General features: G+C 45.4%; 1 protein-coding gene and 1 non-coding gene across 7 annotated transcripts in view; both read left to right on the forward strand.

The window, feature by feature from the left end:
* The window catches only part of TRIM2 (tripartite motif containing 2), a 176,528-nt gene that overhangs the window by 86,262 nt on the left and 66,269 nt on the right, over window positions 1–23,997 (forward strand). For 3 of the 6 annotated variants that reach the window (XM_053658485.1, XM_053658482.1, XM_053658484.1), the window contains exon 1: window positions 11,442–12,079. The exons of 2 other annotated variants lie outside the window; for them this stretch is intronic. The gene's annotated coding sequence lies outside the window, so the exon portion shown is untranslated. Of the gene's footprint in view, window positions 1–11,441; window positions 12,080–23,997 lie in introns of those variants that run through there. One more of the 6 variants, XM_053658486.1, reaches the window with a different exon arrangement.
* On the forward strand, window positions 19,952–20,156 carry LOC119065928 (small nucleolar RNA SNORA73 family). Its single transcript, XR_005085671.2, has one exon. It is a non-coding gene; the product is annotated as a small nucleolar RNA SNORA73 family (small nucleolar RNA).

The following is a 23,997-nucleotide window of genomic DNA, read 5'->3' on the forward strand; positions in this document are numbered from 1 at the left end:
ACAATAGAGGGACTCCTATAAGGTAGCAGTGACCCTCCAAGCCTTGGGGGCCTTGTTGGAGCTGTGACAAGGAAGGATGGTGACAAGGCCTGAAAAACAGAAGCTCCCTTCCCACACTGCACACACACACAGTGAACCGAGGGCACCATTGTCTGAGCTGGGCTGGGTTGGGGCAGGGCAGCAGCCCCGCCTTCCCCATGGCGGTTCAGGGGTCTCAGGAAATGCTGGCCTCCAGAGTAAGGCTGCCTTTTCCTCACAGGCCACGCCGACCAAGGCCCTACAGCTGCCACCAGCACACAGACCTGGTGGTGGCTAAAGCTTTTCTGGGTGTGGCTTTTGAGGAGCAGAGTCCTAGGAGAGGCATCTGCTGACAATGAAGTAGCTGAAGTCTGGGTGGAATAGGGCTGGGTGGATGAAAGGCTTGGTGAGAGCCGATCCTCGTCCTTTCCAGGAATTGGGGTTACTGGGTCAGAGAAACATTCAATACCAGCTGGGTTTCCGAGGCTGGTTGTAAACCTGCTCCTTGAGAAGGGAAACATGTCTAGCCTACGTCTGAAACCCTACCCAGAGATTTAAAAGTGGGTGGGGTTCAGTCAGATCTCTGTGGAATCTCTGTGGAGATTGTACATCTCCTTCCCCAAATGGACATCCATCCATCTTCTCTATTTCCTGTCCTTTAGCCTCTGAAAAGCCCAAGGTCAGGGTGTAGGGAGGCCACAGGCAGGGAAATGGATGGCGACTGGAGATCAGGAAGACCATTCTAGCTCCCTTCCCTCCCGAAGACGTGCTTGTTGCTGCGGTGGGAACTCGTGTTCAGGGGCCTTTTGCCGACCCCTTTAGATCCAAGCAATCCGTTCTGCCCGTGGCACAACTCTTTCCAGGTCCTTCACCTGGCGATCGTGCGCGGAGCATCCAGGCCTAGGCTCGAGTCTATAATTCCTTCTGTTGACTCCGAGGGAAATTTCGGTTTTGTTCAGGCACCTCCTCCCAGGGCTTGAAGCGTGTTCTCAGCCATTGACTGGGAAGCTTCGGGTGATGACACGTCATCAGGCTGCAGCACCGACACTTCAGAGAGACTTCGGAGAGAGACTAACCCTGATTAAATACCTGCTGGATGCCAGGAACTGTTCTAAGCGCTTCCTGTATATGAGCCGGCTGACTCTTTCAGATGGCTATTGTTAGTCTCTGTTTTCAGATAAGGAAACTGCTGCTCAGAGAGCAAAATTAATTGCCCAAGGCGGCACAGCTGGTCAGGTCTGGCTGGTGTGGAAGCTCCAGAGCCCACATTTCCGACCACTACATGATACCCCCAGGGATTCATCAGGTTCCTCTGTATGGATGTGTTTATTACCCTATTTCTGCTCATTTAACTTTTACATCTTTCCTATTATAATAGTGGGTGATGTTTTTTTTTGTAAAAGTAGATAATAATTAATGTTATCGAATTGCTAACTGTGTAACAGGCACTGTTTCAGGTTCTTTACGTGTTGTAACCAGTGTAGCCTTTGTACAACCATTTGACAGACAAGGAAACCGAGGCACGGCACAGGTGGTTAAACGTGTGTCCCAGACCGCGCAAGTCAGTAGTGTCAGAGCCCCCCCGAGGGCCGCTGCTCTCTGATGTTGTCTACAGGTACATCCGTGACCGTGCCTCCGAATTGCTTTGGGAAAGATGTTTAAACTGGAATGACCAAGGCATACGATATAGATTTTTTAAGGACCTGGAAACATATGACAAAATGACTTGCCAGTGACCCTGGATGGTTATGCTGATTTGTGTCCCCACGATCACTGTGCAGTTGACGAAGGACTCCAGACGCTGGGGAAGCCCTGGGAGGTGGCAATGCCCTGTGGCCCCTGGGCACCCCTGTGGCCCCTGGGCACCGCGTCCACGAGCCTTTTAGCTTCTGTGGGCTGATCTGGCACTTACTACCCTTAATAATAATCTTTTTTTTAAAGATTTTATTTATTTATCTTTAGATGGGAAGGGAAGGAGAGAGGGAGAGAAACATCAGTGTATGGTTGCCTTTTGTGCATCCCCTGCTGGGAACTGGCCTGCAGGGAACCGGCCTGCAACCCAGGCACGTGCCCTGACTGGGAATCAAACCGTGATTGCCTGGTTCGCAGGCCCACGCTCAACCCACTGAGCTACACCAGCCAGGGCTTATAATATTCCTTTTATGAAAAAACACATGGACTTCAAAACCACATTTGGAAGGGGGGCTTCCGGGACACTGGGAGTATCATCTTCTTTTAATCTAGATAGTGATCTGTTGTGGTTTCTTTATGATAATTCATTGAACTGTTGCCTTGGACTTGTGCACTTCTTGTAATTTATACTTATTAAATGTTACTTTAAAACTCCACATCACCTGTATATATGCTTTGGAAGTTAAGCACCGGATACATGGAAATGTATGGTATAGAATAAGAAAAATGACTCACTTGCTACCATATTTTCTGCACATGTTGGATGGAAGGAGATACGAAAGAAACATTTTCATGGTTCCTTTTTTTTCCATCTCTAATTCAGGAACTGAAAAGACATTAAGTTGTAAGACTCCTAAGAAACACAGCTCTGAAAAGAATGTCCTTTTTCTGTTTTTATTGGACGCTTTTTTTTAAAGTTTCAAAGAAACAAACAAAAAAAACCTTACTTGGGCCAAAGCATGACACATATTTAAAATATGCAGTTATGATGACTGAGGTTTGGCAGGGACTTGAGAACAAGGGAGTCGTTCTCTTTCTCTCTCAGCTTTTTGATGTGTTCTTCCGTAACATTTGGTCTTGAAGTCGTGAAGGCTCTGTGATACGGCCTGCTGCTTCCACTGAGCGACATCCCTAGAGACTCAGGAACATGTTTCCATAGCTAATGGGTCAGCCTAAGATGATGACAGATCATCATTTCAAAAAAAATGAGAAACTCCGCTCTTAGTCTAATGGAAGCCAGTAGCAATTTCCTTGTCCACCTTCCAATTGTTTTGAAATATTATTTTGGTGCTTATTTGCCTCTATATTTGATCTACAATTCATTGTTTAGCCTCATCCAGTTTCTTAGTCCCTGGATTCCAGTTGTAATTTTCATCAGTTTTTATTCCTCTGACACAGGGGTCTTGAATGGCTGCAGAATAAGGGGGCATCTTGTGCCTTTTACAGTGAGACCAAAGGAGGCATATTTCCTAATTCTCCTTTTAGTTTGCACCCTCTAAAGGTCTTGACATGAGATCCTGTGAGTTCTTTGGTTGAGTTATTAATGTTCACATGTTTATTCTGACTTTCTTCTGTTTTTAGCTAATGTCTTACCATTACCAGTGTATTAGTCAGCACGTGGTGCCGTAACAATACCGTGGACTTGGTGGCCTAAACACCTGAAATGTATTTTCTCATGGTTTTGATGGCTGGAAGCCCAAGATCAAGGTCCCTGATGGCTGGGTTCCGATAAGTGCTCTCTTTCTGGGTTGCAGACAGTACCTTCTCCCTGCGTCTTCATGCGGCCTTTTCGCTGGGCGTGCAAACGAAGAGAACACTCTCCAGTCCCTTTCTCTTCCTATGAGGATACTAATCCTGTTGGATTCGGCCCCCATCCTTACAACCTCTTTTAACCTTTATTACTTTTCTGAAGGCCTTATCTCCAAGTACCCCTAACATGGGAGTCAGGGTGTCAACATGTGAAATTGACAGGAAGATGCAGTTCATCGCATGACATTACCACATTCAATGCAGTGGTTCCCCCCTTATCTATAGGGAAGTATGTTCCAGGGTCCCCAGTGGATGCCTGAAACTGCATGGTATTGAACCCTGTGTATACAGTGTTTTTTCTAATATATGCATACAGGCCTATGATACAGTTTAATTTATAAATTAGGCACAGTCAGAGATCAACTACAATAAATAAGAAAATAGAATAATTACAATAATACTCTATAATAAAATATATGTAAATGCACTCTGTCCCTCAAAAGATCGTATGTGCCCACTCCTCTCCTGCTCGTGGTGATGTGAGATGATGCCGTGCCTGTGTGGTGAGATGAAGTCAGGTGACATTTTCCATTTTATGTTTTCAGAGTGTGGCTGACTGCAGGTAACCAAAGCTGGATGAGGGGGGCTACTGTACAATCAAAACGAAACATGTTTCCCCTTTCAAAGTAGCTTTCCCTCCTAGTGTTTCTGTTAAATGACATTTTATTTTCTTAATTCATAGAATACTTTTGGATTTCTGCTAATGTATTATGGGAATGCAGACACAAATGAGCATACAGACACCTTAAAGAGCTGACAGAGGGATGGAGATGAGTCGCGCACACAAAGGGCCCGGATGCTGGGAGAGGGGAAGTGCTGTAAGTGGTGGGCAGTGTGCTGTGGCTTTCAGAGGAGGGGCGCTATTCTCACCTAAAGGCTGCCACCTGAGCTTTCTAATGAGAGACAGGCAGGATTTGGACTGAGAAAGATGTAGAAAGGCCACACCAGGCTTGGCGGGAACAGACACCATGAAAGCAGGAAGGTGCAGTTTCATTGAGATTTGGGGAGTCCATTGAAGAACACTGTGGCATTTAATGTTGCAGCATAGCAGAAGGTTAGGTTCAAAAATCAGCACTTACGGAGAGAGTCGCAGTGACTAAATGCCCCTTGGCAGTCAGGAAATACTGTCCTTCCATGACTCCAGTTCCACCCATTCTCTCTCCGGTGTTGCACAGACCAGTTTCTTTGAGCACCAGATGAAGTAGGTGGCTGTGTTCAGGGACCATTTTGTGGCAAACAGAAAGAGAGAGAGAAGGAGAGAAGGTGTGTTGGGTGTGGAAGGGAGGGAGAGAGAGGAAAAGGCATGATAAGGTAACTTTAAGAAATGAGATCACACTCACCGTGGCAGGGAGCTGACCACGTGGTGACAGCCATGGTGAGCTAAGATTGGCGGGAGGAGCTGCAGGTTCTCTCCACATTCCCCAGAGATAATGGACAGAGAACGTGAACTATCAACCTAAGGGAAATATTAGTGGAAATGATCATATCTGAAATGGTCCATATGAGTAGTGATCGCATAAATCCAAAGGTGAAGACCAGTGATTTACTATTTTCTCCTTATCAGATTAGCAAATATTTTAAAATAACACTTGGTGAGAGTGCGTATTTCAATCTCATACGTTGTTAATGGGAATGTAAATTGATACAACCTTTCTTGAAAGCAATTGTGCAATGTTTTACTCTCTTGATAGTCTTAGAAACGTTAACACACCTTGACTTGGTCATTTTATTTACAGGAATCTATGCTGAGACTCTAGAGGTGTGGACAGAACTTTGTGTTTAGCAATTTATTTTAAGTTTGATTTAAAATAATTGGCAATTAAAAAATATGAATGTAAGCACTATGGAAATTGGTTGTGCAAATGATATATCAATTAGTGGAATGTTCTTTAGCTGCTTAATATGTATTTTCAAATATTTTTCAGATAGGGGCACATGCCTGGGTGGCAGGCCAGGTCCCTGGTTGGGCGTGTGTGAGAGGCAACAGATCCATGTTTCTCTCCCTCTCTTTCTCCCTCCCTGCTCCCTGCTCTAAAAATAAGTAAATAAAATCTTTAAAATATTTTACAGGTTTAAAATGCATATTATATGATATTTTTAAAAGCAGTTTTCAAAATTATGTGTATAGTAAAAACATGCCTCAGGAAAAGATAGAAATAATAAATGGTAATGTCATTTATTCATTTAGTCACATCGCAAATGTTTATTAAATGTACATGTCTGGCAATGCACTTATCTACAGTGAGTCTATAGATAATTTCTGTTTTATCCTTTATGCTTTACTGGATTTTCCAGATTTTCTAGAGCATTTACTTGCTTTTTATCTAAAATGTAAGTTTTAATAAATTCTTTCTATCTTTTAGGGCTCACGTCCACCCTATCATAAAGTTCTTCCTAGCTACTCTAATTGGAAGTGATCACTCACTTTTCTGTGACTCTTTTGTACCTGTCTTATCATATATGGCCTTGACCTACAGCCACTTGTATGTGTGACTTTCTTCCCAGCTAGTTCAGGCTACTAGAGACCAGTGAAGATGGCTTAGTTAGGCCCTCAGTTTCTAAGCAAAAAGCCTAGCTTGCCTTCTCTACCTTTTCCATAAAGTCTTTCCTACTACTTGAAAAAGTTGGCAATTTCTTCTTCCCTTGATCTTCAAAACAGTTTTTTAATGCTCCTTTTATTGGAAGTCCATTCTACTTCGGATTATCGTTCATTGTGTTTGCCACATTCATCATCCAGCCCCTTAAGACAGGAAAGAAATCTTGTTCCTGTTTGCATCTGGAGTGGTGCCTTTCATCAAGTGTGTGCTCAGTAAACACAGGGAGCACTCGTGACCCAATGAACACAGGCCCTCTTCAGCTTTTTCCAATGGGTGCCTTTTAGTTAGTTACTTATCTGAAGAGCTTAAGCTTCACAGGTACAGGAGCAAAGAGGTGGGGTACGAAAATGTGCAAAACCAAGCAGACCCAAAGCACTGAGCAGTGCAGCCCAGAAGCCTAACTCTCCAGAAAACTCTGCCAGGAAGTGCCTGCGCCGTGGACCCATGATGCCCCAATAATACTCTTTAGCTCCTCTCTGCATCTTGAGAGCTTTCTCCATGAAGCTTTACCTCTTTTACCATTGCACAGACTCCTAGAGATTAATTCCCCAAAGAATTCCATTCTTCCAGTCACAAATCGAACACCATAGATTTGCCCTGCAACCGGCTATCAGGTCCTAATCCTCCAACACATGGCCTTTAAAGGAAAAGTTTAAAATCAAGGGCTGCATAAATGTTATTTTAGAATAAAAACGAAAAGAAATAGGGCACAAGATCCCATTCAATTTAACATGTACTTATTGTGCTCCAGGTTTTTTTACAAAGCTTTGTCCTAGGCATTGAGGATGATCCAAAGATTAAATAGGACGTTGATCTCCTCCCGAAGATTTCCTGGCAATAAAACAGGAAAGGGAGGAGTGGAGTGGGAGGAGCCTGGAGAGAAGGAGGGCACTGCACTGGCGGGTCTAGGTGCTGGGTCAGGGCTGGACCGAGGTGGGAAGTAGGTGGGGGGCTGCTAGTGGCTGTGTCACAATTGCGTTAGTGGTGGCCATTGATGCTTTGGGTCTGCACCCAGGAAATGTAAGCTGTGGGTGGAATTCCAATAGAATAGGAAACACTTCATGAAAAAAAAACCGAAGGCAATATTGAAGATGTGTTGTGAGACACCTTGCTATAGGAAAACAAAATGGAAAAGGGTAGTATTTAACAGGGTCCAGTGTATCTCTGAGTGTTCTTAGCTACTGACAAGAGAAACTGCTCTGGCTAGTTTGCTCATAGTAGGAACTCATTAAAGATGGCCATGACACCATCAAGAGAGTGGTAGAACAGACTACACATGTGAGAAAATATTTTCAAATCACATCTGATAAGGGACTCGTATCTAAAATGTAAAAAGTTCAACAATAAAACATTAATTTTAAAAGACAATTAGCCCTGGATGATGTGGACTAAGCACCGTGGCCTGCAAACCAAAACGTCAAGGGTTCCACTTCCAGTCTGGGCACAGGCCTGAGCTGTGGGCCAGGTCCCCACCAGGGGGCGTGCAAAAGGCAGCCAGTCGATGTTTCTCCTCCTCTTTTCCACCCTCCCTTCCTTCTATCTGAAAGTAAATAAATAGAATCTTAAGAAAAATCAATGAAAAATGGGCAAAGCATGACAGTTGCACAATAATGTGAATGTACTTATATACTGAATTATTCACGTAAAATGGTGAAAATGGTAAACTTTATGTTATGAATATTTAACCAAAACTTTAAAATATTTTAAAAAAAACAAGTGAAGGATTTCAAGAGAGAGTTCTTCAGAGATGATACACAAATGGCCAATGAGCATATGAAATATGTTCAGCATTATTAGTCATTAGGGAAACGCAAATCAAAACCACAATGAAATACCACTTCACACTCACGGGAAGTTAGAACCGTCAGGCCTTGCTAGTGGTAGTATGAGATGTAACCACTGTGGAAAACTGTCTGGCAGTTCCTCCAAGTGTCAAATACAGAATTGCCTTATGAACCAGCAATTCTACTCTCCTAAACATGTAACAAAGAGAAATGAAAATCTATGTCCACACAAAAAATTGTACACAAGTACAATCAAAGCATTATTCATACTAACCAAAAATGGAGACAATCCACATGCTCACCAGCTGATGAATGAGCCAACAAAATGCGGTCTGCCCATACAATGGAATATTAGTCTGCGATGAAAACAAATGAAGTACTATGCGTGCTACAGCATGGCTAAGCCTTAATAAAATTGCTAAGCAAAAGAAACCAGACACAAAGCCCATCTTGTGTGATCTTATTTATATGAACTGTCCAGAATAAGCAAATCCATGGAGAGAGAAAGTGGGTTAGTGGTTGCCGCAGGCTGAGGGCAGTGGGGGGTGGGGAGCAACTGCTAGTGTGAGTGAGGTTTCTTTTGGGGGATGCTGAAAATGTTCTGGAGCCCTGGCTGGTGTGGCTCAGTGGGTTGGGTGTTGTACTGCACACTGAAGGATCACCAGTTTAATTCCCAGTCAGGACACATGTCTGGGTTGTGGGCCAGGTCCCTGTTTGGGGTGCACAGGGGGCAGGCAATCAGTGTTTCCTTCTCTCTCTTTCTCCCTCCTCTCTCTGCCCCCTAGAAACTGAAAAAATAAAAAAGGTCCTAGAATTGGATAGTGTTAATAGTTGTACAACATTGTGAATATCCTAAAACCCACTGAATTGTACACATTTTAAAACTTTTCTCACCTGGAGGTCTTTTTAATTTTTTTTATTGTTGTTCAATTACAGTTGTCCCCATTTCCCCCCATTACTCTCCCCGGCCCTCCCCTCCCCCACACTCAATCCTGCCCCCCCATTACCCTTGCCCATGGGTCCTTTATACATGTTCCTTCACCCTTTCTCTTCTTTCCCCCTTCATCCCCCTCCCCCTTCCCGTCTGGTCACTGTCAGTTTGTTCTTATTTCCATGTCTCTGGTTCTGTTTTGCTTGCTGAATGGTATGCTTTCAATGAACAGATTTGGTAGTATGTGAATTCTATCTCAATAAAGTTGTTACTTTTTTTTTTTTTTAATAAAAAGAGTAGTAAGTGGCTCAGAGACTCTCTAAGAAATCCAGAGAATCAGGCTTGGAGGCCACTTGGCTGAGAACAATGCCTGCATTATACCACCAGATGGGTCCAGGTGGAGCCCTAGTCCTGCCGCTGTAGACACAGGCACCACGAACACGCCTTTGGACAGCTAGGACCTTTGCCCCTGCTAGCCCTGAGGGTTACGTCACTCCACCAGGTTCTACTTCCTCACAGGAAGCAACTCTGAGGTCTGCTTTCTCATCATGTTTTATGCAAACTGAAGTCTAGTGTCTCTCCACCCACTGCCAGAGGCCTAGGTCAGAGTTTCAAACTGCAGGGCAGGCTGAGAAGGCAGATGGTGACCTGGGAGGCAAGACCCAAACAAATATCCACTATACCACATCTCTCTTGATGGGTTTGCCTGGAGAGTGGTGTAAATGAAATGTTCAAGGTAAGCAAGCCCTTTGAAATTCATCTACCAGTCTGACCACATGGTCCCATGACAGTTACATTGATTGCCAAAGGCAATGGGCGATTCCTAGCTTTATCTCGCCTGACTTTTTGAACCAATGGCAAAGTTAACCACTCCTTTCTTAAACATTTCTCGTCACCTTTTGTGTTCCTTTCTAACCAGTTTTCTCTTTGTTCCCATTCAGAGCTGTTCTCCCTGCCCACTGAAAGCTGGTATTTCTCCTCATCTCCATATTTAATCCTGCTCTAAGTAACTGAGTGCACGTGGTGTGAATGTTGTGGGTTGAATTGTGCCCCTCCCCCTTCAAAAGCATACGTTGAAGTTCGAAGTCCCACTACCTTCCACAGAAATAGGGTAATTTCCAAAGAGAAGATGGAAATAAGGCAGAAGTGATTAGTTCAAATGAGAGCATACTACAGTAGGGTGGGCCCCTAACCCAATATGACTGGTGTCCTTATAGAAAGGGGACATTTGAACACAGATGCACAGGGAGAAGGCCATGTGAACATTGGGATTATGTTGCCACATGCCAAGGAGGTGCCAGAAGCTAGGAGAGTGTTCTGGACCAGAGCTCTTCCCAGCAGTGGTCAGAGGGAGAATTGTTGACACACTGAACTTGGATTTCTAGCCTCCAGAACTGTGAGCAAATAAATTCCTGTTGTTTAAGCTTCTTCACTTGTGGCACTTTTTCGGACAGCTCTAGCAAACTAAGTGAATTTTTCTCTACTCCTGTATTTGCTTTCTACATATAAGTGGACAACCACCTAATTATACAGCTGGCCCGTAGTGTCCAGACCACCTAACAGATCCAAGTGGCTGTCTGGCCTGCTGGCACGTTTGCATTTGGATAACCCACAAAAACCACAGGCTCTACACTCAGGTCTTCATATCTCTGGTCCTACCTGCTCTTCCTCCTCCTTTTTTCTCTCTTGGTGAGTAGTACCCTCCATCCACGGTGTTGCCCCACGTCGCAACTGGGTGTTAGCTACAACTCTACTCTGTGGCTTGTTACTAAAGGTTCTACCTTTCCCACATCTCTGGAGCCTTTCCTGTCCATCCCAGGCCAGGCTGTCTTCTTTCCATTTGCCTTCCACAGTAATCTTTTCACAACACAATCTAATGAAGTCACTTAGCTAAAATCCTTCAGAGGGTCCCCACAGCTTCCAAACGAAGGTCAAATCACGGAGTTTAGCAGATAAGACCTTTGCGGTCTGACTCCTCGCTGCCCTCCATAAGCTCACCTTTCACCTTTGCTCCTAGCACCTGCTTTCTGCAGCCATTCAGAGGTTCAGATCCCCCCCCCCCCTTCTCTCTCCTCATCCTACCTGATGCCTGCTCAGGCTGCAAAACAAATGCAGTCTCTCCTGGGAAGCCTTTCTTGATTTCCAGCATGATTTAAAATCTGCTTCTGTGTTCTTACAACCCTCTGGGCATAGACTCTATCACAGCAATTTCACAATGCACTACAATTGTTGGTCCCCCTTCTTACCACCCTCCCCCAAAAGTAAGGCACTTGAGAGTAAAGACTTCAGGCTCAGTCTAGTGCCTGGCACGTAGGAGACACTCATAAATGTGGAAGGAAGGAAGGGAGGGAGGGAGGGAGGAAGGCAGGCAGGCTCCCTCCCCAATCTATTTTAGGGTAAAAATTAAGACCCTGAGAGGTAGTAATATCTCATCATTTTCAGTGATGATTGTGTTGTAGTTGATTTATTTGTGAGAAAGAAGGTAAAGCAGAGATTTTGTTCTCTCACATCCAGGAGTTGTGATTGCTTTTAATAATGCACCGAGCTGTAACGAAGCCTGGCTCATTTCAGCTCTCTCAGCTCCTTCAAACTCCAGTCACTTCCCCTGAAGGGACAGAGTTTTCGGTGTGTTTACAGGCCGGGCCAGCAGGACACGTGAGGAGCAGACCTGCACGGTGAGCCAAGCCCCTTTTTTCCTGCTCCCTAGGGCTGCGATTGGCCCTTCCCGGAGCTGGCCCCAGGAGCCTTTAGTCATCGCGCTGGGAAATCCTTTGGAGACTGGGCAGCGGTTTGCGTGTTGTTTTCCTGCTTTGTGGGGGATTAGCTGCCTGCCGGGCTGGGAATGCTGCGAGGCAGAGCCGGGCAGCACGTAATCCAGGATTTGCCTCTGCCGCTCGGCATATGGAAAACAGATGTCTCTGCTCCGGCCTGAGCACAGAATGGGAATGAGGAGCCAGAGGGCCTTTTGGAACCGCGGACTCGGAGATAAGGCCCTGCGAAGTCCAGCCAGGAGGCAGCTTTTCCTCCGCTGGTCTGGTGTCTCTACTCCGGTTTAGTGCTCAGGAACGGCTGGGGATAAAGCAGTGTCACCTTCAGATACGGCCGGACGGCAGGATCACGGCGGCAGGCAGGAGCGGCGCCAGCGCCTCGGTCGTCTGCCCGGGCTGTGAGCTAGCACACCCAGCCCTGGCAGGGGGCACAGCGGGGCCGGAGGCAGGGTCCCCGATCGCCCCCGCGCGGGTCTCACAGTAAGTCAGGGATTCTGCGGAGGTGCCGGCCGAGCTGGCGGCTGCCACCGGTCCTGCCCACCTGGGACCTCCCCTGGGGCAAGGTCTGGGGAGGGGACGAGGTGCACGGGAAGCCTGCAAGCCACTCATTTCCTGCTCCCAACTCGAGTGGAAGCCGGTCCGGAGCCCCGTTGCGGTGGCTGCGGCTGCAGGCGCTGTCCGTGGGGTGCAGGGGTGGGGTGGGGTGAAGTGGGGTGGGGTGAGGTGGGGGTGGTGGTGCTGCGGCTCTGCTCAACCTCTACGTTGCCTCGCTCCCAGGCTGGGCCAGCGGAGGTCTCCCGGGGCTTTGGGACCGGTTGCCACTCCTTAAATAGTGTACGCGCGAAGCTTCGGAAGTAAAGCTTTTAACGTCATTTTGCACCGGGGAACAAAAAAAAAGCTATTCGGCAATCTTAAAGTGGTAGCTTTAGTAATTTTTGAAAACTAGGTTTCTTTTTCTACTCCACCCCCCAAACCCCTTCTCTTAAATTTTGGCCGTTTCCCTAAAACTACTCAAGTTGATTTCCGTCCTATTAGCCTCGACTCTTAACCTTCTGCCCGAGTTCATATAACAGTTCTGGCTTATGTGAGGCGGGGGTGGGGGGAGGGTATCGATTTTTTGAGGCCTTTCAGGGCGCTTTTGGATTGATATGTTCTGAAAAATACGTGTCCCATGTTGAAAACTTCATGCTGCTAACACATCAGGTGCAAGGCTGGGGGTGGGGAGGAAGGTTTGTAGGCTGACAAGCCTGACCAATTCCAAGCGTTTTGTGAATGCCCACTTTGTTCCCCTCCGTAGTCCGACCCCAGAGAGCGACTGGTTCCTTCTTTACCCCTTCCCTCCCCGAAGAAGTCATCAGCCTTCATTTGTGAAACAGAGACAGCTTTGGATTCAACTGGTTTTTAGATGGTTAATTTTAAAGCACTTAGAATTCCAGCCATCCAAAGATTAGGTTATCCCTTAGAGTGGGTTAGGTTGGGCAGTTGTTCTATGTCAGTATTCACACCAATGCCTTTTTTTTTTTTTTAAGAAAATGTTTTGTAGCCTATTTGCTTCTACAAATGGAGATTAACTTTTACATCAGTGTTTTAGGAATATAGTTATAGGTTTTGTTGCGTGACAAGTTGCCTTTTGGGATTTTTTTCCAGGGCGTAGGAGGAGTTATTGTGTCAGGTTTGGCTTCTCAGTTGCACTTGACCTCTAGTCTCAGATTTCCACTTGACTTCATCCTTGGCAGACCTAGTACCTGCCCTTCAGCTGTAGGAAACAAAAGAGCGGGAAGGATTCAGAACACTTTGACTCCCACAACCTCAACCAAAGACGCCAAGCATTTCATCGACTTCTTTACGGTACACATTACGTTATGTTTCCTTCCTCTTCAAATTTAGGTGCACCTAGCAATTAAGGATCAATAAAAAAACATGAAAGCAAAAATTTCTACTTCCCTCCTCCCTTGGGGTAAATACACATTTGGTGGAGTCAGGCTAGGCCACCTACTCTAATGAAATATCTTCGTGGTGAGATAACTCTGGACTGGGTGCATAAGAGTTAACAGCTGATCTCTTCACTCACCTTCCTATTTGCACATTTCCCCCCTGTAGCCTCCCTGTTCTTTCTACTTTTTTCTGTACCATCCCACGTAGGTACATAACCATGACTTTATCCGGGATCCAGGACGTTACCTGTCCGTGTCAAGGTTTGTTTAGGTGGCAGTGTCTCCCTTATATCGTCTCACACTTTTTTCCAAGCCCTGCCTTTGTTTTCCTGGAAAAACCTTTGTTTATTAAGTCCTCCATTGGAAAGTCCATTGTATCTTTCAAAATTAAACGTGGCACCTACATCCTGAATTCTTTTTCTTGCATCATCGTTTGAATGTTGACTGGCATGGTTTCCTGATCAGTCAGCTTGTTATTTCTGCTTCATATTGAAACACAAGTGGAAGGATCTTTTCGTAAGATGTGAGTGTAAATGGGTTAGGGAATCTCCTTGAAAATTAATAGCACACGCTCTGACCTTTTCTTTGGTCTGCCCTTGGATTGAATTTTGTACTTTGAATTTTTGTCTACTAACTAACTTTGAAAGAAACTGGATATTTACCTTGGGGCTCCTGAGTGATCTGTTTATTTGGCCTTTTCTGACCAGCAGTAACTTACCACCACTTCAAATGCTGCCTGATTCAAATGTGCCTGTTTACTGGAGATAACCCAGTAGGGTAATGTAGCAGTGTGCTAGGAACCTTTGAAAATGACACCTGGAGCCCTGGCTGGTGTGGCTCAGTGGGGTGAGCACAGGCCTATCAGGGTCGCAGGTTCGATTCCCTGTTGGGGCACATGCCTTGGGTTGTGGGCCAGGTTCCCTGTGGGGGGTGTGTGAGAGGCAACCACACATTGATGTTTTTCCCCCTTTCTTTCTCCCTCCCTCCTCCTCTCTCTAAAATAAATAAATAAAAATTTAAAATAAAAAAGAAAGAAAATGCCACCTGGAAATCCTGAAATCTGGGGAGTAAACATTTTTCAGAAGTTTCCTCCTCTCTCACTACTGCCTGGTTTGCACCGATTCCACCTTGGACTACAGATTCCCAAAAGGCAGTTTTAGCTTGATTTGTACAGGCTCTAAAGGTTGTTGCTGGCACATGTTGGGAAGATGATTTCAATGCTGCTTCTAATGAAGCAGATCTGAACAATGATGGTTTTCCCTTTGGGTTTCATGTGAAAATATATTCCAGGGTGTCTGTTTGAGAAGCCTTTCAGAGATTATCTTAAAAGTCTTGAGTCAAGGCCGAATTACTCTCACACTGTATCATCACCATCATTTCACAGGCTCTTTTGTGTTAGATCTTAAGTCTGACTTACTAGTTGGCAGGTCTGAAAGAGTTCCCTGCACGTCATCTGTGAGTTTAGTTTATTATTTTCTCTGGAAGAGAACGGTCTTTGATAGGGATAATATGTGGTCAGAATCAGAAGACTTGTCACATAGAACCTTTGAGATAAATAGGTAAAGGGTAGGTGAAAGGAGGGAGTGAATCTAAGGGCACTGAGCCACTGTTTCTTGGCCACTCAGCTTTTATACTTATATTTTTAGAGTTTCATAGAAATTCAATCTCAGAAACTGAGCTTCTGTTGGCAAATGTTTTGTTTACTAATGCTGGTTCCTTTCTAGTATTTTTGCATATCCTGCCTTTGACTCTCATCGTAATCCTTGAACAAATATATCTTCAGCCTGGATTTTCAGTACATTCTTCTTTTTTGTGATATGCTGTATTATCTAGATGAAACTATTTAGGCAGAAGGGCTGGCCAGGGAGATGAGGATGTGTTCTTGAGTCCAAGAAAACCAGTGCCTGTCAGCATCTTTATTAATTTATGACCGTTTAAATGTGCTCAAATAGAAGCTGTGGCTACAGATTCACTTCTGCCTTAACTGCTTGAAACGAATCAAGCTAAGAGTACAGGCTTTTGGAACCAGAGCAATTTGTAGAAGTACGCTGGAGGCAACTGCAGTTCTGGGAGGTGATTAGCCTTTTAAATCACTATCTCCTTATTGTAAGTGTGTTCCAGGTTTCAGAATTCCTGCTGGTGAATGAAGGATGTCTTTTTTAGTTTCAACATAGCCATTGCTTTCAACCAAAATACCAGAGAGGTGTCGAGTCTTGCTGACCTGCTTATTTGCCATGAGGATCAGGACCAGAATTCCGGGGCTTCCATTGCTGATCTTCAGAGATGATGGTTTTGAGGACCCAGCCCCAAACAAAATGAAGTCTCTCAGTTTAAGACTCCTGAAAAGAGAGATTTGGCCTAAGACCCAAAATGTGAAAGATCAGGTAGACACAGTTGTGTTTAACACTGTCCAATCAGGTAGAAGAAAGGAAAGATGTACATCAAACTGAGTCTGCCAGCCAACAGGATGTCCCCTGCTTTATGACTGAAAAGTACAACAGTATAAAAGGAAGAGCAAAAGCCTTGAAGGGATTTTCAAGCCTGGGTGGTACCTTCAGACATTAGTGAGCATCCTTCTTCCACCTGTTCACTGTCAAGGGCTATGGTAGGACCCGCTTCCCTAGTCCAGCTACACCCACTTCCCAAAGAGATCAAGATGGTCCCTTGACCTGAGCTTTGCTCTTTTGGTATCAGAAGGTGTGTTCTTGGCTCTTTCAACATGACCTGGGCAAAGTTACACTTCTACTTAAACCCAAGACTCCTATTTGGTAATTGGCTTGATTCCTATAATGCCGCTCAACACTTAAGTGGGCCAGTATCAAACTGGCTGGAGGGTAAATGATAGATATCCTTGAGCTTTGCCTTAATTAAGAGGATGAGATCAGGTCTCCTTAATCGTGAAAATAGCCTCTTAGACTAAACAAAGGACTGACTCTTTTGCTGAGTACATGCAATTTATTTAAATTAGTGTTGCACATTCAACAATGGTATCAATGCTGTAGTATAAAATCTCCAAAGAGGGAGAGTTTTCTTGTCTTTTGCTTAGGGATAAAAAAGGCATTAGCCACATTGAATGGGATTTGCATCTTCTTAGCTTGCCTGTATCTCTTCAACTGGATACAATGGGAGTGGGCCCGTCTATCTTATTTGCTGGGAAACCTGCCTTAGTTATGATTCTGCTGGGAATTAAAATAGTGAACTAAAAGCAAAGGAGGGGGAAGGGAAAGGGCAGGAACTTACAGGATACTCAAAAGAAGGGAAGCTTGGGGTCAGTTCTGACACCCACACTTTTTTTTGTAATTCAAGATTAACTGCACAGTTTGCCTTAGCAGCACACAGTCCATCTCAGTGGGTAGTCATCTCCCTGGTATTGGTGAGAGAATCGTCTCCTTGCAGATTTGGGACAGCTGGCTCCTGTTTATTGTTCAGCATGTCCAGGGCTGCTTCTACTAACCCCATGCATTGGATTCTGCTTATTTAAAAGGCAAAATAATTGCCATATTAGTGAGAGGAGGAGGTTATAAAAGTGAACCTCTCATGAAATGCAAGCACATATTGTGGATACCCCCTTATTTAGCACGGCCAATCAGAAGTCACCCAAGCAAAGTGGATAAAAAGTTACTCACATGGGCTGAATGTTTGCTTCTCAATTGCTGCAGAAAACAAATGGCCAAGACTTGATGTCTTTCTCTTCTAAATCTGAGCCAATATGAATGAAGCCACTGATCAAACTAAAATGTAAAAACTAGTTAGAGAACGTGGTCTCTGTTTCCTACTAGCAGTAGGAAGAACTGCTAGTAAGAAGAACTCTCTTTTACAAAGCCATTTGCATTTTAGGGAAGCAGGGCCTCATCCCTGTGTGGTGCCACCCAGTCTATGACAGGACCCTTACGTGGTAGCCGCTGCCCTTTGTCCCCGTCACGTGGAAGCCACATGGTCATTTTGCACAAAGAGGTGATGGGACAGGATGCCATTGCTTAGAGGAAGGATGAGCGGAAGCTGACTGCAGTCTTTTTGCCCTTTTCCCCTATTTTCGGCCATTAAGTAGTAATTACCGTTTGAGGGTCCTTTATCCCATCCCCCCCGCAAATGTCTCAGTTGAGAAACTTGAAGTACAGAGAAATTAATACCTGAAGGCTAAACCGCACTCAAGCTGCCAAAACATCCACCAAGACAACATGAAAAGATCTAGGAACTTGAAAGGGGAAGGTGTGGGTGAGAAGGGTTTGGGGGGGCCTGTGCAAAGTGCTCCTTTTTCTCATGAGATTTGTTCTAATAGCTCCACTTCAGCTACAGATCCCACAGAAGAAGGTGTGTTTTATTCATTGTTAACACAATTTCATGAAAAGAAAGCACGTTGGATTTCTCAGAGATTTCCTCTACAAGGATTCTACTTGCCCACATACATTGTTAGGCAAATTTACTGAATCTTTTTTGTTTGTTTCGTTCCTGAGTCTTTAATAAGCATCTCTTACAGATCAAATTCATACTACTTTCTAAAAAGTCTTTACAATGTCAAGAATGGAAAATAATTAAGAATCTGCTTTGAATAGTTAAAGCAGTTTCTGTAATGAGAGGAAGACAGATTTGTTGGGTGATGAAATTCTGAATTCCATCTGCACGGGAGCTGGTTTTTATTTATAATGTGGTACAAAATATTCTTGGCATGTTGGGCTTATTGCACACAGGATGCTCCATGCTAAAACTGAATCTAATAGAACTAAATAGATTTCTCTTCCTAGATTTTTCCCCTAAACCATTGCCTCCTCATCCAGTCCTTTGGGTAAATGCAGTTGCCGAAGTGCTGCCGGGTGTCTCTCTACGAGTAGTTTGGTCTTCTGTCTTCATTATTCAGCCCTTTCCTTAGCTGATGGTGGTTAAGGGAAACTGGAGTTCACCTGCAGACCGGAGGGACCAGGTCATTCCAGGTGGAGAAGCCCAGTACTCCTGCTTGTGTCTGAGATCTGTTTTTCTGTTCCTAGAAGGTCAGGGCCTAGCTTTCTAAATTTTATGCATACTGACTGCTACAATAATTACACTCGATATGCATGCTTATTTGGCATTTGCAGCTTAAAAAACAGTCACTTGACTCACTCGAAATCCTTGGCCAGGGTATAAAATTTGTGAAACAAATACTGAAGATGAAGTAAAAAAAAAAAGTGAATTTAACTCCTTCATTAAAAAAAAGATTTTATTTATTTATTTTTAGAGAGATGGGGAGAGAGGGAGAGAAATGTTGAAGAGTGAGATGTATGGACTGGTTACCTTTCACAAGCCCCCAAGTCGGACCCTGGCCCACAACCCAGACATGTGCCCAAACCCAGAATTGAACCAGCAACCTTGTGGTTCACAGGCCAGTGCTCAATCCACTGAGCCACACCAGCCAGGGCTAATTGAACCCCTTTAAAGTACAAACATTTAAATTTTTATTTTAAAGTCTGAATTCATATGGCTGGTTTGTCAAGGAAAATTTGGTGGTCTGGGGATGTGATTATTGACTCTGTACTACTAAAGCTCATCCTCATTGGAAATGGGAGTGAGGGTTTGGCTCTTTCTTAATTCAATATGCTCAAGGGATGAACCATATCGAGATTCTAAATGTCAGAGGTTGACTTGCCTTTTGTATTGCAGGCATAGTTTATCAATTCTTGGTTAGCTTTTAGTCTTAAAACCAGTAGAATTCAATTACAAAAGAAAACCCAAAATAAAACATTAAACTCGTGACTTAGGTAAAACCTTGTGGAGTTTTTGCACCGGAGTTGGGTATGTCAGGGACTGTCAGTCGTTTCTCCCGAGAACCTGGGGTGCTGCATGCGTTAAGGTGGATTGAGGTGACGGTATGCTGTCGTCCATCTTCCGTTTATGAGATGACCTGCTTACCCCTCCGGATGTGCTGTGCTGTTTTCCCCATTGCTCCTCTCACCCTTTATCGGCCATGAAGTTAATTGGCCCCTGTGGCATGAATCCAGATGAACCAGCTCACTGGTTCAAGCCCATCATTTCATCAGCATAGCAGGTAACTTTGAGCTGAGCTAACGTGGCACTGAGATGACAGTAATGATTTAATCTCACATTTGAGCAAATCTTAACCTTTAAGAAATCACTTGCATAAATTATACCATCGTATCTTTACAAGGGCTCTGAGAGGTGACACATTAGAGGCAAGGAAAGTGAGGTTTAGAGAAGACCAGTGATTTTTCCCATAACCCCAGAGTTAGGACTCATACCGGGACGCCCTTCTCTCTAAACCAAAGTGCTCCATAATACTCCATTGTATGACAAGTGATAAAGTCATGTAAGGATTGTGGGAAGCTCTAGGTTTCATTTAGAGCTTCATGTTTTATTGAGAAAATAAATCTAGGAAGGTGTCTGGGAAAGTGCTTTGCAATCGAGATTAATTATTAAAATTTAACTCTAGCCAGCGTGGATGCCCCAGGATGTCACTGTCCCCGGGCTCTGTCCAGGTGGCATAGGGGAGCACAGGGCTCTGCCCTGTGAGGCACAGTCCCTTTCCACAACGTTGGAGAGAAAGCCAGGTCTTGAATCTGCACCTGCATATTCCTGCAGCTTCTCAAGAGTCCTATAGTCAGTGACTGAGGAGACAAACCATGCAGGAAACATCTAGAAAACAAATTAGAAGAAAATTTAACCCATGAGGAAACTATGTGAATCAGACATAATGAAGTGTCATCTTACATGATATGAATGATAAGCACAAAGACGGTTCAGAGGAGAGGGAGGTGACCACGGGCCAGAAAGCCAGGGGCGGTATAATCGAGGAAGAGGGACTACAGTTAGCGCTTAGAGAACGTGCAAGTGTAGGTGGAAGAGAGAAGTGGATTGGACATAACAGGCTGCCGGAACATCCTAAGAAAAGCTGGAGAGCCGTCTTCCAGATGCGGATTAGCAGGGAGACCTATCCGGAGGAGGTCTAGGTAGGGAAGTTGTGGGAATTAAAAGTTTGGTAGGGAGGATGGGGCCAGACTGGAGAGGACCTTTAGTGGCAAGCAGAGAGACAAGAACCGACATTGAGGAGCTGTAAGGTGTGTGGGCGGGGCTCGTTCCTTCTGAGGACTGTGAGGGAGAATCTGTTCTGTGCCTCTCTCCTTGCTGCAGGCATTCCCCGGCTTCTCTATGGGGTTCTCCTGTGACTTCCTTCTGGGCATGTCTCCGTGTCCAAATTTCCCCTGTTTAAGGATGCCAGTCATATTGCGTTAAGGCCCACCCTAGTGACCTCATTTTCACTCCATGACCTCTGTGAAGGCGGATTTCCAAATCAGATCGTAGTGTGAAGTCCTGGCACCTCTCATAGAAGAGTGAATTCAGGAGGAGCAGCAGAAGGGTCTGTGCACCTGGGGGCAGGAAGTGGTGGTAGGAGGGCTGAGGACCGGAGAGGGAAGGTGGTGATGCGTTGAATCTAAGTTGGGGTAGGTTGAGCTGAAGACTCTGTGGAGCAACTCTGTGGATGTCAAGCAGGCTGTTGAGTCCACACAGTTCTGGGCTCAGAAGAAAGGTCTGGTAGGAAACAAAGATTTAGGCTATAGACCTAGGGAGGAAAAGGAGTTATAATAATAAGCATTGACTATTAATCAGGCACAGTCCATAATGCTTTCCATGAATCTTCTCTCTAATCCTTTCAACAACCATATATAATAGATACCATTATTTTCCCCATTTTGCAGAGTATGGATCTAACTAAGCCACAAGGACATTCAGTAGTAACCTGCTCAGGCTCCCACTGTTAGTAGAGAATCCACACACTTCTACACTCAAATTTCCTCTTTGATCACAGGGAGGCCACGTGACCACGACTGTGATCCACAGCAGAAACATATTCACATTTCAGTCCACTGTAGACATATGTTTCAAGGAAACAAAAGTTTCATGAGATCACACTTTACCCCCTTCTGTTTTCCATTCTATTTCATTGTTAAACAGGCTGGTTGCGACCCAGAACTTGATACCCACTTTTGACACCCACGGTTTTAGAATTAGGGTTTAACACCCTTCTGCCTCCCGCAGATGAGGAGAAACCTAAGTGACGTCACAGGCATTAGGAAGAGACTTGACCAAATCATGCCCCGAGGACTTGTCTGTGGAAACCATCTAGCTCTTTGTCAGTGAGTCATCTACGACTGTCACAGGAATTTAGGAGGATTGAAGCCATTTCCGTTGCCAAGTTTTTCCACTGGATGGTACAGGAAACGATGCAGGTGCACTTAACTTTGGAGAGTTCTGAAGTTTGTTAGTTCTGAAATAGCTGTGGGATGCATGGCAGCAGAATCTGGGTACGCAGCCCGAAGAAATCCAGCCCGGTGCCTGCACTCCACTGTGATGTGATTCCTGCAGGTGGTAATGGCAACGGGAAATAATTCCTCCAACACCGGAGACGCGGGATAGGGCGTTGCACATCTTGCGGAGTAGGACTGGGTTTTGCTGGTAAGACAACTAGGAATCCACCCCAGCATGCATCCTAGACCCTGAGGGCTTTCATCCTTCCCTCTGCTCACAGGAAGCGGGAATGTTCCTTTTCACTTGAACTAACCCCTTCCGAGCAGCTGTCTGCCTCCTTACCACCTCCAAGGTCTCACTCCCTCAGCTAACCCTTCCTTTCCTCTTTGGTGCCATCATTTTCTCCTTTTTCAGGGCTTTCTTCCTTCCGACTTCCAACACACCTCGGTTTCCTCCCCACAGTCCTGCAGTAAAAGGATTGTTGCGGGCGAGGTGTCCGTTCTCTGTCTTGGTAAGCGGTGGAGGTTATGAGACGGTGTGCTTGTCAAAAAACTCATAGAACTGAACACTAAGAAGAGCAAATTTTGCTATATGTAAACTATACATTTTTTTAAAAACATGACTTTAACATACAGGACCCTCACCGTTTGCGTACTCCTACCGCCCTGTGGTCATCATCCTCTTCCCTTTCTGCCTCTTGCCCTGACACTTTCTTTTCCCACTGTCTTTGTATTGGCTAAAACCACAGCCTGGACAGGGCGGCGGGGGCGGGGCAGCTCTAACCAAGCAAGCAAATAGATAGGTCGTTACAAGATGCTGAACAAAGAGCCCCATGAGGAGCTCACCCTCCCTCACGGAGACCCCGTGATTTTGCCATTTCCTAGGGAAAGGCCACCTCTTCCTCTGGGCTTCAGATCTCAGAATGCAGTAATGTAGTGACTGATTCTTGAAAAATCCAGAACTGGCAGAGACAGAATGAATGATGGTGGTAGGAACAGAAGCCAGAGGCCGCAGGAAGGCTGGGCGAGGGTCCCGGAATGCTGCTAGGAGAGCCCCGGCTGGTTGCATAAACGGGAAAGCAGAAATAAATCTGTTCTCATGATGCATATGCTTTATGGGCAAGTCTAAATCAAGACGGAGTTCCTCCCCTTCTGGGGGCAAACTGACCTGTGTTAATAGCTCTGGAGAAATGGAACGGCAGTTCCTCTAGGGCCCCTGAGTGAGCATGAAAAAGAATGTGCCCCTGCATGGCCGCCATCCATGCCAACGGTGCAGGTCCTGAGTAAGGTCTGCTGTTAAATTTGACGAGATCGAAAGGCTTCACACGCAGTGTGGACAACTGCGAGTGATTTAACATCCACTCTTCTGTGTGTGTTTCGGTGTCAGATGTTTATTGTCAAGGTCGTCCTGAAGATACGCAACTGCTTCACCGTGCGAAGTTGGTGCAGTCCTTAGCCTCCGTCTATTCTGTCTCGTGTCTTGTTTTTCTTTCTAGTCCCAGGAGTCCGCCTTCTCTGTGAATCCCCCTCTAACAGGATGTGGTGGTTTATTTTTCCCCTGCCCTTGGCCATGACGATGGGCCGAGTTTTAACCTTTTACTATCCTCTTCCTTTGGGATGGGTTCCGGTTCCTCGGCTGTCCTGGGAACTCCTGCTGTCTGACTGTGGCTTTGCATGTTTATAAACTCTGAACCATTAACTCCTTGAACAGACCAGCTGTGCCCTGGGAGCCGTTTGTTATTCCTCAACATAGTATTTTTATTCTCACTTGGAAAGACCTGTGCCCATTGTATCTCCAGTCGTTTTTGTGGGGGGATGGTCTCCACGGGACTTCCGTCCTCATCATGTCACAGGTGGCCTGCCCAGACCTGCGGCTCCCAGGGGCTGTGTGTAAGGTGCGGGCAGTGGGGCCGCGAGGCATGCACTCGGGCCTGATTCTGCCTCGGCCTTTGCCACTTGCTAGTTGTGTGGCGTGGCAGTGCGGGGAGGGGGGAATCACACCACCTCCCCAGACCTGTCTCTTTGTCTGTATGATGAGGATCACACTGGACATGGCCACGGAGTTCCAGGTATTATGGAGACATGCGTCTGGGACCCTGCAAAAGTGGGAGGTGGCCGTGTTGACAGGGCCCCCAGGACCAGGACTGGTTCTTTAGAGAAAGTATTATCTCTACAGCCCTTTCCAGCTGTAAATGTCTCTCATTCTGTGAAAATGAATGAGAGCGTCTTGTGC

The sequence above is a fragment of the Artibeus jamaicensis genome, unplaced genomic scaffold, assembly GCF_021234435.1.
Source record: "Artibeus jamaicensis isolate MK-2021 breed Jamaican fruit bat unplaced genomic scaffold, CSHL_Jam_final scaffold_537, whole genome shotgun sequence".
In the NCBI taxonomy this organism is placed as follows: Eukaryota; Metazoa; Chordata; class Mammalia; order Chiroptera; family Phyllostomidae; genus Artibeus; species Artibeus jamaicensis.